This window comes from Primulina eburnea, chromosome 11 (genome assembly GCF_022965805.1).
Source record: "Primulina eburnea isolate SZY01 chromosome 11, ASM2296580v1, whole genome shotgun sequence".
Taxonomy (NCBI): Eukaryota; Viridiplantae; Streptophyta; class Magnoliopsida; order Lamiales; family Gesneriaceae; genus Primulina; species Primulina eburnea.
In genome coordinates, this window is record NC_133111.1 from 23131003 (window position 1) to 23148904 (window position 17902).

A 17902-nucleotide genomic window follows, 5' to 3' on the forward strand; every position below is an offset into this window, starting at 1 on the left:
GTCACAGATACTATTGATATCAATCCAACCATAGAAAAGAGAAATACCATCGTATTGCTATCTATTGCTATGTTATTGCTACAGTTATTGCTACAGTATTCATGTTTCAGAGTTGATGGTATTTATGATTTCAAAGTCATGTTTTACAGAGTATACTATGTATCATTGCTATGTTAGAGTTCCACTTGCTGAGATTTATTCTCATTCCAGTTATTTCATATGATGCAGATCAGAGTGGAGGCCCTGGACGTTGACTGTGGATAGGGGTCATATGCATGCACCGTTGGAAGGAAGATTTTGACATGATCATAAGAATGATATTTTGTATTTTGTTATGTCATTTAAATGATCATGTATTGCTATTTTGTAAACATTTTAACATTTTTATGAAATGTATTTTTGAAACTCCTTCCATATTTTAAAAGAAAACTTTATTTCCGCTGTATTGTATTTTTATTGTTACGGGTCAGGGTGTCACATGCCCAGCTTACGTGAAGCAGGCCGTGGGAGACAAATTGGATCGTAGAGCCAATTTGTGCTAATTTATGGGATATCCAAATAACTCTGTTGGATACTACTTCTATTTATCCTAGTGAAACAAAATGGTTTGTTTCAAGGAATGCCACCTTCTTAGAGAAGAGTTTCTATTAGATAGAAAAGGCATGATGATAGAACTCGATCGGATTCAAGAACCACCCATGACACAAATAGCATAACCCACACCCCAACAGCCAATAAAAGAAACACAAGCTCTTAGAAGATCCAAAAGGATCTCAAGGCCGCCTAACAGGTTGAGCCTGCTTCTTGAAGAGGGCCAATGTGAGCCATTCCTGGATATGATCCAAGAAATTTCAAAGACGCATTGTCTGATGCCGATTCATCTAGATGACTTGAAGTCATGTAGTCCGAGATGGACTCCATGTATTCGAACCAAGTATGGTTCTTAGTGGATCCACCTGAGGGAATTGTTCCCATAGGATGCAAATGGATTTACAAAAAGAAACTTGGAACGGATGAGAAGGTGGTGACCTTCAAAGCTAGATTGGTAGCAAAAGGATATACTCAAAGACAAGGTGTTGACTATGAGGAAATATTTTCTCCAGTCACGATATTGAAGTCCATTAGGATATTGCTAGCCATAGCAGCATGGTATGACTATGAATTATGGCAGATGGATGTGAAGACAGCGTTCCTTAATGGGGATATTAAGGAAGAGATTTACATGTCTCAACCTGAAGGATTCACATCAGTAGGAAGTGAGCATAAAGTATGCAAACTTCAGAGATCCATTTATGGATTCAAACATGCATCAAGTAGCTAGAACCTCAGATTTAACAACACTATCAAAGAGTTTGATTTTGCAAAAAACTCTTGAGGAACCTTTTCTATACTAGAAGATTAGTAGGAATGCAGTGACATTCCTAGTGCTTTATGTTTATAACACACTACTCATTGGGAATGATGTAGGGATGTTGCAGTCAGCTAAAGTATGGTTAGTTGGTAAGTTCTCCATGAAGGATATGAGTGAAGCATCATATGTATTAGGAATACTGTGAGGCCCAGGGGCCGAAGAGGGCGGAGGGTGATCGCCGGTGCCATTAGTTGCACGGACAATGAGCGGCTCCTGGCAGGCTTCTAGGTAGAGGGAACATGAATGAACCGACCCACACGGGAATGAGAGGGATTCCGAGACTGTTTAATGTAATGGACTGTACAGTTGAAGATGGCTTAAAAAAATTGATTTGTACTACTCATATCACGAAGTTGCATCTTCTTTTCGGTAGCTCATCACATAAAAACTCCAAAGTTAAGCGTTCTTGACTTGGGATAATTTTGGGATGGGTGACCTCCTGGGAAGTTTCCTAGGGTGCGTGTCACTGAGGACATAAGCACGCTAGAAAGACTTGTCTTGGTACAGTGAGGACAGACGTCAAATCTGGGTCGTTACAAGTGGTATCAGAGCCGACTTCTCTTAGTACGGTGTGGTTCGGGGACGAACCAAGCGGAAGATGGTGGGCATGTGAGGCCCGGGGCCGAAGAGGGCGGGGGGTGATCGCCGGTGCCATCAGTTGCACGGACAATGAGAGGCTCCTGGTAGGCTTCTAGGTGGAGGGAACATGAATGAACCGACCCACACGAGAATGAGAGGGATTCCGAGACTGTTCAATGTAATGGACTGTACAGTTGAAGATGGCTTAAAAGATTTGATTTATACTACTCATATCACGAAGATGTATCTTCTTTTTGGTAGCTCATCAAATAAAAACTCCAAAGTTAAGCGTGCTTGACTTGGGGCAATTTTGGGATGGGTGACCTCCTGGGAAGTTTCCTAATGTGCGTGTGAGTGAGGACATAAGCACGCTGGAAAGAATTATCTTGGTACAGCAATGATAGTCGTCAAATCTGGGGCGTTACAAATACAGATCTATAGGGATAGATCAAAAGGATGCTAGGGCTCACCCAATCCACATATATCGATACTATACTGAGGATATTCTATATGGAGGAGTCCATGAGAGGATATCTCCCAATGTCTCATGGTGTGAATCTATCCAAGTCTATGTGCTCTAAGACTGATGAAGAGATAGAAACCATGAGCCGCATTCCATATGCGTCTACCATAGGCAGTATAATGTATGGTATGATACTATTTGACCTGATATTGCATATGCACTGAGTGTTGCAAGCCGATATAAGTCGAATCCCGATCTACTGCATTGGAAAGTAGTTAAGGACATCCTTAAGTATTTGAGAAGAACTAAGAATTTGTTCTTTGTATACGGGAGTGGAGAACTAAAATTGAAAGGCTTTTATAACTGATTACGCCAAATAATTTTTATAAAGCTGATCTCTTATTACTCAATACATTAACCTTGGGATCTAAAATCTGGATTTGTACTTATTGATAAGTTGAGTTTGGCATCAGATCCAACAGTTTATGTCCGAGAACATGGGAAGGGTTCGAGATTTACTTCCTGAGCATTGATACGTGAAATACATTGTGGACTCTATCCAAGTCTGGTGGTAAGACTAGACGATATGCACTTTCTCCAATCCTGTCCAGAATTTCAATGGGCTGATAAACTTGGGCTCAGCTTTCCTTTCCTGCCAAATCTCATAATGCTTTTGAGAGGAGCAATTTTGACAAATACGTGATCTCCAACTTCAAACTCCAAATGCCTTCTTCGGTTATCGGCATAACGTTTCTGTCTGGATTGTGCCGTCTTCATTCTGTCCTGGATTAAAGCAATCACATTAGATGTCTGTTGGAACAATTCTGGTCCTAACATCTTTCTTTCACAGACTTCATCCCCGTTCAATGGTGACCTACATTTCCTGCCGTACAATGTCTCGTATGGTGCCATGACAATCGTCACCTGATAACTATTGTTATATGTAAATTCCGCAAGTGGCAATTTAGAATCCCAGCTGGCAGGAAAATCAATTGTGCAGGCTCGTAGCATATCTTCAAGAATCTGCATCACCCTCTCTGACTGCCCGTCACTCTGAGGATGTAATATCCCAACCTTTTATCCTCTTATTGTATATGGTGTTTTTATGGTTTGATGGTTGAGTTATTGTGGAGTGGTTAATTGTTATGGTTATTTTTTTGAAATGGTAATAGTATGTTTATTGTTTTGGGTATAATGTTTCATAGTTGGTAATGGTTTTGGTGGAGGATGGGTTCTTGTTGTGATGTTTTGATGGATGATTGAAGGATGTATTTGGATGTTTATGTGGGGACCCGGACGCTAATTCATTTCTTAATCATCTTTGAGAATAATTTGATCGATTATATTAAACAGGGTCTAAATGTTTTTTTAAAAATACGATTGCGGAACGTAATGGAATTCATCTAATATAAACACTCACATAAAAGTACAAGTCTTGTAGAATTACATTTAAATCCATAATCACAGATTCACAGATAAAATCTCTGGCATAAATTTCTCCCCCCCTAAGATCTGATTTCGTCCCCGAAATCCCAGGCAATAAAATCAGATATAATAAGGAATGGAGAATATAAGCTAAATAAGAATACTCACATCAATGAAATAACTCTGGAAACCTATGTCTCGTGTCTGATTCAGTCTCCCAAGTAGCTTCTTCAATGCCATGACGACTCCACTGAATCTTCACAAGTGGAATTGTCTTTGTCCTGAGTTGTTTTTCCTTACAATCGAGAATCTGAATCGGCTTCTAGTAGTAACTCAGTGTCTCATCAAGTTCGGCTTCGTCTGATTGAATAATATGTGAAGCATCGGGAATATACTTCCGCAACAAAGATAGATGAAAGACATCATGTATTCCAGATAACGAAGGCGGTAATGCAAGTCGATAGGCACGATCTCTTATCTTTTCGAGAATCTCATATGGCCCAATGTATCGTGGAGACAACTTCCCTTTCTTGCAAAATCTGACAACTCCTCTAAAAGATGAAACCTTCAAAAGTACTATGTCTCCGGCCTCAAATACCAATGGTCTACGTCAAACATTGGCATATTTGACCTGTCTATCTTGAGCTGCCTTCATCCTCTTCTGAACCAGCTTCACTTTTTCTGTTATATCTCTGATCATATCAAGTCCAATCTCAGGTACCACAGAGATATCATCCCAATACAGAGGGGATCTGCAACTCTTACCGTACAACGCCTCAAAAGTAGCCGTCTCAATACTCGTTTGATAGCTGTTGTTGTACGAGAACTCACAAAGTGGCAATGACTCCTGCCAACTAGTGCTAAAATCAAGCACTACGGTTATAAGCATATCCTCCAGTGTCTGAATCGTCCGCTCTGACTGTCTGTCAGTCTGGGGATGATATGCGGTACTCAGATGTAACTTAGCACCTAGAGCCTGCTGTAAACTCTGCAAGAAGTGCGAAGTAAACCGAGGATCACAGTCTGATACAATAGACTTTGGCACTCCGTGCAATCTGACCACTTCTCTGACATAAATCTCTGCCATCTGGTCATGTCGGTACATCATCTTGTACGGAACGAGCATGTTGATTTGGTCAATCTGTCAATCAAACAAGCAGTCAAAGGTGAGGGCAGTGCACCACGACCTGTAGATGATTTTGCTCCACTGCTCCAACAACAAGCAAAAGTCCATTAAGAGCAGATACAGCAATTACTTGAGATGCAACGGACTACTCATGAGCGGACACAAGCACAAGCCATAGTACACATGCCTATTCAGACAAATGTATATGACCGGTTTTGGAAGGCCCGAGATTTTGTTACCGTGATCAGAAATGATTTGGTGATAATTGATGTGATTATAGACGGAAAGGATTAGACAGAAAAGACGGAAGAAAACACGGAGTATGTGCGAGGGCAGAACACCTCGCGCATATACGCGACAAGGAGCCGTTCATATGCACGACAGTGGCAGAAGACCTCGCGCTCTGCTAAAGAAATCTGGGAAAAGCTCATTCAGATGCGAAGGAAATGAGCAGACAAAAGAAAATAAACTGTCTGTAGCAATGCAGAAATTTGAGAATTTAAAGATGAAGGCTAGTGAAACTCTAAATGAGTTTGATGAACGTTTTAGTAGCCTAGTCAATGAGCTAGCAGCTCTGGGAAAATAGCACGACAATCGAGAAATTGCGCTCAAAGTAATGAGAGCATTACCCAGAGAATGGGACGTGAAAACAATGGCTATGAGAGTCTCTAAAGATCTAAACAAGATGGAATTACATGACTTGTTTGATGACTTAAAATCCTATGAGTTAGAAATAGAATTAAGAGGTGGAGAAGAGCCCTCAACAAATCTGCCAACCAAGGCCCTTGCTGCTACCACTTCTATTACTTCTACTGCCGCTGCTGTAGTCATTTCACAAGCAGTACCTGTTACCCTTACTGAAAGTACTTCTGAAAAGACTGCTGGAAAAATCAGCAATGAAGCTATGTCCTTATTTGTGAAAAAGTTCTCTAGATTCATGAGAAATGAGCCTACCAAAACCCTAATTGCAACTTCAAGAAAGATTCATCATCTGGTGATATGGCATGCTTCAACTGTGGAAAGATTGGTCACTTTATTGCTGACTGTCCAAAGCCCAAGAAAGATGACCAGAAGAAGAAAGAGTACAAAAGGAATGACAAAAATTTCAGAAAAGACCGCAAAGCGATGATTGCTGAAGAAAGCAAATCTAAATGGGCGGATTCCAGCTCTGAGTCATCTGACTCAGAAAGTCATTCTATTGAAAGTGATGCAGAAGAGATTAAATGTCATATGGCAGATGTTGAATCAAACTCAACATCTGAAGAGGTATTCGACTTCGACTCTGACGAATTTACACGAATTGATTTAATTAAAGCATTACATGACATGGTAGGGGAGTACTCAATACTTTCTCAATCATTCGAGGAAGCTAAGATGGAAAATCTAAACTTAAGAAATCAAGTCAGTAAGTTGCAAGAGAATAGCTGCGATGATTTGAAAGTGGAGATGAGTAAGATGAAAACAGAGAATGAGAGAGTAAAAGCAGATTACCAGACAATGAAATCTGAAAATCAGAAGCTGTCTATTCTGGTAAATGCTTGGAATAAGTCTTCTATTTCATTGGAAAATATGCAAAAATTGCAGAAGCAATCCGAAGATAGAAGTGGTCTCGGATTCAGCAATGATGAAAGCACTTCTGAAATTACTACTCAGCCAGAACTGGATATCAGCAAAACAAAATACATTCGATTTGTTAAATACAGTGTGGCATATGAATCGGAAGTAGCGACTGTTCAAGTTGAAAGAATTGTAAATCAGATGAACAGAAGAAAGAATTATGGTGTTGGTTATATTGAACCTAAGGGAAGAGTTGACCAAAGTTCTGGATCCAGTAGAGGATTCAACTCAGGAAGACAACCCCTATGAAGGTTAAAAACTACCAGTACTATAATTCTAGATCTGTTCAGAAGAGATACAGGCTAGACAACAGGAACGGAAGGGAAGAACTGAAAGGGGATCGGTTACGGTTACCGGAAGCGCAACGGAAGTTTAAAAATCTTGATTTTCTTGTAGAATTTCGGCCACCCCATGAAATTGTGTAGAAAATACAATAAAACACAAAAATGACATTCATTGTGTGTTTAGAATTTTACCTATCAATCACAAGGATTGATGTATGGCTCCAACTAAGGTGTAAACAGCTTAGCTCTTCAATGGTAGAAACTATCTACAAGCTTCCTTTGAGCACTCCTTGCTCAACTATTAAGCCCACCACCAACTAGGTAGATCCCCTCATATTTTACACTAGAAAAATATGAGGATTTTTCAAAGAGAAGTGTATTTCTTCCTTAACACTTGAAGAAGATAAATGGAGAAAAAAATGGAGGAGAGAAACCCCAAGAGTTCGGCCATTGCATGATGGGAGTGAAGTGGGAAGACTTGTCTTGGTAGTGGAAAAAGTAGAGACCAACTTTTGCATGCCAAGCCTTGGTTGTTGCAAAAGTTGTCTCCCAACCCTTCACCTCCCATGCATGCATATATTATATGGTTTTTAACAAATTAAAAACCATAGACTAAATTTAATTATCTCAAACATATTTGAGAATAATTAAACATTACTTGAATGTACCCAAGTCCCACTAGTTGAATAATTAATTTAAATTGAGCTCTACAAGACTCAATATGATTTAATTAATTCAACACTTGAATAATTTAATTATTTAGACTCTACTAGGTCCACTGGTGTTTAATTAATTCAACACTTGAATTAATTTAATTTAGTCCATAATAATGTTTATGAAAATCACAATTTTCAAATACATTATTCACTTGGCCAACTTTTAATTTAAGAACACTTCCATAAATTAAAATTTACATTTCTCTCTTAGAAGTCATACTTCTATTTTTCTTTACGCTTATAAACTCATTTATAAGCCGTTCAACACATTGAACTAATTTCTCCTTTATAGAAGTCATACTTCTAATTTTTCTTATGCTTATAAACTCCTTTATAAGCCGTTCAACACATTGAACTATTTTTACTTTTCAACGGGATCTAGAAAGCTAGTACTTGTGTGGCCCTTAATGGTTCATTGATACAACTAGCCGTGGGTTCACATCTCCATGTGATTCGGACTAAATATGTCCTTATATGAGCATACCCCAATTGCTCCATTCTCACTTATTAACTCCTTGATAACAAGAACGTCAGAACTCAAGTCTGATAGTACCCAACCAATCATGTTAAACGCCTAGCAGCATCGCTTACATGATTCCCTAGGTATCAAATGATAGTGCCTGCAAGAACCATTCAATTATGGTTAGCGTACAGTACGGTCCCTTCAACTCATATATCCCGATCGATTCGACAACCATTGGTTTATCGAGAGTTGTCAATGAATCGATACTATGTGTCATGTTGTAGTTGCATCGATGGTGTAATCTATGAAACCCCTTTCATAATTACCACCATACTCTGATCAGAGATTTCAAACTACATATACATGAGAACACATAGGATATCCATACCCGAAGGTAAGCGTTGAATCCCCAACTACAATGCATTGACTCCTATATGTTTCGAGAGAACACCCAACCTTGCCACCTGGTGACCCCATGAGAGTCGGTAAACAAGTCAAAGTGTAATTCTAGCACATAGAGTCTCAATGTTGTCGCGAGTCATAAGGACTAATGGTGTACAACCATAAACTAGGACTTTTCCACTCGACAAGTGAGAACCACTTGGAAAGTCCTTATATGGAGGGTTGTTCAGTGCACTCTACCAGGAGCACCTATCTGCATGCTCGGACATCACAATGTCCCCTACCAATGAAACATGGTACTCACATCGCAGATAGTAGTCTCGAACTCTAGCGGCCTATATCTTTCTTAGCGGAGGCTGAATCGACTAGGAACTGTTTAGAATATACAGTATTCAAAATATGAGTTTCATGATACTCATCATTTGAGCATCTCATATTCTTTCTACTATATGTATATTCAAGGGCTTTATCTATGCAACTAGCATGGGTATACAGATAAGAATTTGCCAAAACAATAATTTCAAATATTATTAAAATAAAGATTGCTTATACATAGAGTTTCATTGTGAACACTCGGCCAACACTTGGCTCGACGGACACCTACTCTAACAAGAACAACATTCTGAGATGCATAGAAATAATATACTCTCTGCTGCACACACCTCTATGGATACCCACCAAAAATTGTACAAATGTGGGTTCCTAAGGGACTAATAAGGTCGGACCCAAGTAGATAGGGTACCAGATACTAAAATTTGTGTTTGCAGGAACATGTAAAGAAAGCTAAAGTAAGCAGATCCACATGGCATCTGGACAGTGGATGTTCCAGACACATGACTGGAAAGAAAAATCTACTTTCAGGAGTAATGAGTTGTACTGGACCAAAGATAACTTTTGGGGACAACTCAAAAGGTAAAACTGTGTGTAAGGGTAAGATTATCCATGGTAACATAACTATCAATGACGTACTACTTGTTGAGAATCTCTGTTATAATTTAATCATCATTAGTCAACTGTGTGATAATGGTTATTCTGTAGTTTTTCAGAAGCGCACATGCATAGTTAAAGATTCTGCTGAGTCTACTGTATTAACTGGAAAGAGAGAGGGCAACACATACATAGTTTCTTGGGATTTAGATCATGTTAATGCTCCTACATGTTTAGTTGCCTCTCTTAGTGGTAAACATTGGCTCTGGCACAAGAGGTTGAATCATCTGAATTTCAAATCTATCAACAATCTAAAAAAGCATAATATAGTCGATGGTTTGCTTGACATTAATTTTGTTAAGAATCATGTTTGTTCTGCTTGTCAGCTTGGAAAAAAGATAAGATCCAGCTTCAAGAACAAAGGTAGCAAATCAACTTCAAGATGTTTGGAATTGCTGCATATGGACTTATTTGGTCCAATCCCTATCATGAGCTTAGGGGGAATGAAATATACCCTTAATGTTATTGATGAATTTTCTAGATTTACTTGGGTAATATTTCTTGCTGGAAAAGTTCAAACCAGTAGCCTCCTTATCAAGCTTCTGAAAAAGATTCAAAATGATAAATCATTTTCTATCATTAAAATCAGAAGTGATCGGGGTACTGAGTTCACTAACAGAATTCTTGAGTTGTACTTAGATGAACATGGGATTCATCATGAATATTCAGCTGCCAGAACGCCTTAACAAAACGGAGTAGCTGAGAGGAGAAACAGAACCCTTAAAGAAGTTGCTATAACAATGCTAGCAGATAAGGAGATTTCTCAGCGCTTCTGGGCAGAAGCAATCAACACTGTATGTTATATGCAAAAAAGAACAATGATCAACAAAAGGCATAACCAGACTCCTTATGAGATATGGAAAGGGAATAAGCCTAATATATCTTATTTTCATGTTTTCGGCTCCAAATGCTTTGTGCTCAATAATGGAAAAAACTATTTAACTGCAATGGATTCAAAATCAGATGCTGGACTATTCCTTGGTTACTCTGCTGTGAGCAAAGCTTTCAGAATCTTCAATAATAGAACTCTTAATATTGAAGAATCGGTTCATGTTGTCTTTGACGAGGACAGCAGTGCTCCTGAAATATCTAATATGTCAAATTTGAGTAACAGGTTAGACAAAATTCACTTGGAACTGGATAGTGAAGATGATGCAGAAGCTAGTATAAAAGATGTTCAAAATCCAGAACCAGACATTCCATTAGCAGAACCAGAAGTACAAATATTAGACATACCAGTACCAGCAGCTGATAATCCAGAACCTGCTACTGGTTCAGAAGAGATCAATCCAAATATATCAAATCAGGAATAAATCTGTAACGTCCTGAAATTTTGAAGGGTCACGTAAACCACATGCATGCAATTTATTAAATTTCTTTGCTATTTTATTAAATTCTTTTAAAGCATAAAATGCATATTTATTTTATTAATTTGTGTTTAATGATTTTTATGCATTATTATTGCATGATAGAATTTATTTCACCAAATTTTAAAGGAATATGCATTAAAGATTTTTTAAGTTTCATTTAATGCTCGAACAAGGATCGGAGACCGGAGAATTTTCAAGAAAATTATTTTAATTACATAATTTGATTTTAAATATTAATTTAAGATGTTTTAAAGGTATTTTTCAAGAATTGAGATTTATCGTGTATTTTTAACCGCAAGATTTTAAATTTTATCTATACGCAAATTTTAGCGAATAGGGGAAATTTTTGAGGGTTCGACTAATATTTTCAAAATCTTTCCAACATAAAATATTTTTCAGGAGTGTGTTTGGAATTAATAGGCCTAATTTTAAGCTTATTGGGCTTAAAACCTTTTTTATTTTAATTGAGACCCATTGGTATACATTTTAATTAAGCTAAACTACAATTAAACTAAACCTAAACCTACCCTACACCAATTACCCTTCCCACCATCCGACAACCCCTTACTCCTACATTATGCATGTGGGTTCAGCAGCATTCCTTCCCTTAAAATACAGCTGGTTGCTTCGGTTTCAATTGTTCTTGCAAAGAAACAACCGACACCCTCTACAACCACTTCATTATCTCGGTCTTCCAGCATCCCCCAGCTGTATTCTCCATTGATTTCAGCAGCCTCCCTTCAGCAAAGTGGCGGCCAAGCTTCATCTTTCAAAGAAAATCCTCCGGTGCCTTCCCTTCGTGCGGTTCTTCACATTTTTAGTATAATAAATCCAAGGCACGCTCCCGTACTTTTATTTTTGCATCAAATGCGTTGTATATTTGCTGTTATAGGTGTATGTATTATGCATGAGTTATTCTTGTTTTAACCGAGAGCGTGGAGGATCTTCGGTTTTTGTTCATGGCATGCATTTCACGATTTCTGAATTATGGTGCAAAGGGCTGCTGTATTAGGATGGAAAGGGGCTGTACAGATCTTGGTTGTTGAGGTTTAGGTACTAGTGTGTGCAGCTGGGTCGAGATCAGCAAGGTTGCGAGGCCGATCAGGTTTTGTGGTTTGTGCGAGGTGGAGTGCTCGATCGCGTTTTCCATGTTCTGGCCTAGTGAGGGCCTTCTCCAGTCATGTACCAGACCATGGTGGGTCTGATTTGGGGTCTGGAATGGCTCAAACCATGCTAGAGGGGACGGAAACATCGCTCGAGCCAAGGGAAGAGGGGTGAGCCGAGGTAGGAGCTGTTGATGAGTCTAGGTTCATAGAAGGTAGCAAGGTGCATGGGACGAGTTGCTTGGTTCTGGTAGGTTTTTAAAGGTATGGTCAAGGTCCTAGAGGTCTTGGTTCGGGGCTAGAACAGCTGGTGGTAGGTAAGAAACATGATAATGGGAAGATGAGGGAAATAAGGTGCCAATTAAGAGAGGGCCGATAGTAATAGTGTTTTTTGGAATTATCAGCCGTGAAATCATAGGAATGATATTAAATTTTAGGATCATTTAAGTGTTTTTTAAGATATGGTAACAAGTTAGGAAAAATTTTAAGTTTCGAGTTGATTCGGGTTAAAACCGGAACTCTGGTCCAAGTTTTAAAAAAATTTGGTTAAGTTATGAAATAAGCTCGAGTTTACGTCTAGGGATGCTTTTAAATATGTTTTGAGACATTTTTAAGAGTTTGGTAAGTTTCGGATCAAAATAATGAGTTTTAGATTTATCCGGGACTTAGTCGCCGCACGAAACGTTAATTAAAGAATTAAATTGAAACACTTAGATTTAAGCTTAATAAAATTATGGAAAATTTTATTTAAGTTCAAAGAATTATTAGAAGTCTAAGTTTTTAATTTAGGAATTTTATGATAAGGTTTGGTTTAATTCGAGATTTAAACGTATTAATATGGTATAGTTAAAGATTAATTTTCAAGTCATTGTTTTAAGCCAAATAAAAATATGGGAAATTTCATGTAGGCTTAAATAATTATTTGGGACATGTTCGAGTCAATGAAATTAAGAAAATGTCAAAGACGTGAAATTCTACGTCTAGGGAGAAAACGGTAATTTTTGGGTTTACAGGAGGGGCAAAATGGTCATTTTGCACTCGAGGTGAGATGTTGGTCCTGGCAGCGCCCTGAGCACATTTAATCATGTTTTAAATGTTTATGCATCATGTTTACGATTTTTTTCGCAATTATGATAAATACGGTGCATGCTTGGTTTAAAGGAAAAAGTTACGTATATGCATATTTTTATTAAGTTATGATTATGATGCTATTTTTGAAAAATGAGATTTGCTTGTGACTGACGATGTATATATATACGATGATATGAGATATGATGAGCTGAGGCCTGGGCTCAGTGGCGGGTAATGTTGTCGCTGATGTCCCTCGCCGCCGGGTACCACGGTTACATGTAGATGGATCCATCGATAGAGCTGATACGATAGAGCTGATACGAAAGTCACAACTAATGAACTGAATTCAATTAAAAAGAAAATGTATATGTATAAGATGACATGCTTTAATACGATATGGTTTTAACGACACATATACGTCTATGATGACATGAGATGACATGCTTTGACACGATAGATTTTACTTGACACGTATACGTATATGATGACATGAGATGGCATGCTTTAATACGATATGATTTTACACGACACGTTTATGTATATGATGACATGAGATGACATGCTTTGAGACGATATGATTTCAAATAACACGTTTACATTATGCTTTTAAGTTCTTTAAAGGTATGTTGGCATCAAGCTTTTTAAGTTCATGAAAGATATGTTGAGTATGATATTTTTCACTGTTATGTGCCTGTATATGTACTTGTTATTCCTGGTACAGGCGTGTTGAGACTTTAGACTCACTAGGCGTGTGTGATGCAGGTGAGCTAAATGATGAGGAGACTGCAGGTACCGAACTCTGAGTAGGCAGACTTGGTGGGTGACACGACCCGAGGACCACATGTTTTCCGCATTACGATTTATGAGATTGAGAGGATATTAATATTTTTATACGTTGATGAATTTAAGATTTTTACTCGTTTATGTTTACGTATGATTTTGGAAGAGTTTGGTTAATTTAAACTGCACTATTTTTATGGTAAGATAATTATGATTATTTTAAATTTTATTTCGAAAATGCGAACTTTTATTTATTTAAAAAAATATGCAGTAAATATTTTTACTGAACCACGGCCTGGAAAGGCTCGGCCAGGGCTGGGACGAGCCACGAAGCCGATCGAGCTCGGGGGAAGAGGTTGGTCGCGTAGGGCGTTTGAGGTGTCTATCGATCGTGTGGGCTGTAATTCGTGCATGGGGGTGTAGCCGTGGTTCCTTTGGGTCCAGAGGAGTCCTAGGGTGGTCTAGGGAAGGTCAGGTCATGGCTGGTCCTCGATGGTTCTGTTTAGGATTGTTAAAACGTGAATTTGGTGCACTAAGAAATCGGTGGATAGCTTGCTGGAATTTTCCAGACACCGTTCAGAGCTTTATTTTAGTGTCTAAGGGATGGATGCGAGATATTTAGGACCTTTTATGTGTCTTTAAGGTATGGTAAAAAGTTGGGAATAATTCGGTTAAGTTTCGAGTCAATTCGGGTTAAAACCGGGACCTCGGTCTGTTAGAGTAGGTGCCCGTCGAGCCAAGTGTTGGCCGAGTGTTCACAATGAAACTCTATGTATAAGCAATCTCTATTTTAATAATATTTGAAATTGTTGTTTTGGCAAATCTTTATCTGTATACCCATGCTAGTTGCATAGATAAAGCCCTTGAATATACAAATAGTAGAAAGAATATGAGATGCTAATATGATGAGAATCATGAAACTCATATTTGGAATACTGTATATTCTAAACAGTTCCTAGTCGATTCAGCCGCCGCTAAGAAGGATATAGGCCGCTAGAGTTAGAGACTAGTATCTGCGATGTGAGTACCATGTTTCATTGGTAGGGGACATTGTGATGTCCGAGCATGCAGATAGGTGCTCCTGGTAGAGTGCACTTAACAACCCTCTATAAAGGACTTTCCAAGTGGTTCTCACTTATCGAGTGGAAACGTCCTAGTTTATGGTTGTACACCATTAGTCCTTATGACCTGGGACAACATTGAGACTCTATGTGCTAGAATTACACTTTGACTTGTTTACCGACTCTCATGGGGTCATCAGGTGGCAAGGTTGGGTGTTCTCTCGAAACATATAGGAGTCGATGCATTGTAGTCGGGGATTCACCATTTACCTTCGGGTATGGATATCCTATGTGTTCTAATGTGTATGTAGGTTGAAATCTTTGATCAGAGTATGGTGGTAATTATGAAAGGGGTTTCATAGATTACACCATCGATGCAACTACGACATGACACATAGTATCGATTCATTGACAACTCTCGATAAACCAATGGTTGTCGAATCGGTCGGGATATATGAGTTGAAGGGACCGTACTGTACGCTAACCATAATTGAATGGTTCTTGCAGGCACTATCATTTGATACCTAGGGAATCATGCAAGCGATGCTGCTAGGCGTTGAACATGATTGGTTGGGTACTATCAGACTTGAGTTCTGACGTTCTTGTTATCAAGGAGTTGATAAGTAAGAATGGAGCAATTGGGGTATGCTCAAATAAGGACATGTTTAGTGCGAATCACATGGAGATGTGAACCGACGGCTAGTTGTATCAATGAACCATTGAGGGCCACACAGGTACTAGCTTTCTAGATCCCGTTGAGAAGTAAAATAGTTCAATGTGTTGAACGGCTTATAAAGGAGTTTATAAGCGTAAGAAAAATTAGAAGTATGACTTCTATAAAGGAGAAATTAGTTCAATGTGTTGAACGGCTCATAAATGAGTTTATAAGCATAAAGGAAAAATAGAAGTATGACTTCTATGAGAGAAATGTAAATTTTAATTTATGGAAGTGTTCCTAAATTAAAAGTTGGCGAAACAAATAATGTATTTGAAAATTGTGATTTTCATAAACATTATTATGGACTAAATTAAATTAATTCAAGTGTTGAACTAATTAACACTAGTGGGCCTAGTAGAGTCCAAATAATTAAATAAATTCAAGTGTTGAATTAATTAAACAATATTGGGTCTTGTAGAGCCCAATTAAAAATAATTATTAGACTAGTGAGCTTGAGTAAAATCAAGCAATGGTTAAATGGTCTCAAATGTGTTTGAGACATTTAAATAAAAGTCCATAGGCATTGTAATTGTTACAAACCCAAATAGAAAGGCATGCAAGGGAGGTGAAAGGTTGAGAGACAACTTTTCGTGTAACCAAAGTTTGGCATGCAACTTTTTTACTTTAACTTTTCCCACAACCAAAAAAAATTTCTCTCCTTCTCTCCTTGCATGAATAGTGGCCGAAAATACTATTCATCCTCTCCAATTTTTTTGTTCTTCAATTGTTGAAGAAACACTACACTTCTCAAAGAAAAATACTCTAATTTTTCGAGTGCAAAATTAGAGTGGTTCTAGCTAGTTGGTGGTGGGCCTAATTTTAAGGAAAAATTCAAGAACAAGGAGAGCTTGTAGATAGTTTCTACCATTGAAGAGCTAAGGTGTTTACACCTTAGTTGAAGCCATTACATCAATCTTTGAGATTGATAGGTAAGTTTCTCAACACACTATGAATGCCATTTTGTGTTTATTGTATTTGCTACACACTATCTACTTGGTGACCGAAATTTTCCTTATAAAATTTCGATTTTTAAACTTCCGTTGCGCTTCCGGTCACCGTAACCGATCCCCTTTCACGGTCCAAGTTTTAAAACAATTTGGTTAAGTTATGAAATGGACTCGAGTTTACGTCTAAGAATGATTTTAAATATGTTTTGGGACATTTTAAGGAGTTTGGTAAGCTTCGGGTCAATTTTAGAGGTTCGGGGGTGAAACGATAATTTTTGGGTCCTAGGGGCAAAATGGTCATTTTGCACCCGGGGTGAGGTTTTGGTCCTGGCAGCGCCCTGAGCACAAATTTACTGTATTTTAAAGGTTTATCCATCATGATAACAATTTTTAAGATTTTATGAAAAATATACGTTGAATGCTTGGTTTAAAGGAAAAATTACGTATATGCATGTTTTTATTAAGTGGTGAATATGATGATATTTTTGAAGGATGGGAGTTGGTTGTGACTTACGATGTATATGTATACGATGATATGATTGGAGATATCGTGAGGGAAAAGGCCCTAGAGGGAGCCCGTTTACGGGAGAAGGCCCCAGAGGGACCCCGACGATCGTATTTCCATTGACATGATATTATGAGCTGAGGCCCGGGCTCAGTGGAGGGGTAATTCTGTCGCTGATGTCCCTCGCCGCCGGGTACCATGGTTACATGTAGATGGATCCATCGATAGAGCTGATACGAAAGTCACAACTAATGAACTGAATTCAATTAAAAAGAAATTGTTTACGTATATGATGACATGAGATGATATGATTTTACACGATATGATATTACACGACACGTATACGTATATGATGGCATGAGATGACATGATTTTAATACGATATGATTTTACACGACACGTAAACGTATATGATGACATGAGATGACATGATTTTACACGATATGATTTTTACACGACACGTTTACGTATATGATGACATGAGATGACATGATTTGACACGATATGATTTTACACGTCACGTTTACGTTATGCTTTTAAGTTCATAAAAGATATGTTCTGTATGATATTTTTCACTGTTGTGTGCTACGTATATGTACTTGTTATTCCTGGTACAGGTGTGTTGAGTATTTAGACTCACTAGGCGTGTGTGATGCAGGTGAGCTTAATGATGAGGAGGCTGGAGGTGCCGAACTCTGAGTAGGCAGACCTGGTAAGGTGACACGACCCGAGGACCACATGTTTTCCGCATTACGATTTATGAGATTGAGAGGAGATTAATATTTTCATATGTTGATGATTTTAAGAATTTTATACGTTTATGTTTACATATGATTTTAGACGATTTGGGTTATTTTAAACTGCGTTATTTTTA

The 17902-nt window shown here is 38.2% G+C and overlaps 1 long non-coding RNA gene across 1 annotated transcript in view; it reads right to left on the bottom strand.

The window, feature by feature from the left end:
• Positions 1 to 17690, bottom strand: part of LOC140805712 (uncharacterized) — a 67311-nt gene extending 49621 nt beyond the window's left edge. Inside the window, exon 1 of the long non-coding RNA XR_012112313.1 lies at positions 16967 to 17690. This is a non-coding gene — a long non-coding RNA (uncharacterized lncRNA). The remainder of the gene's footprint in view (positions 1 to 16966) is intronic.
• Between the last annotated feature and the right edge of the window lie 212 nt (positions 17691 to 17902).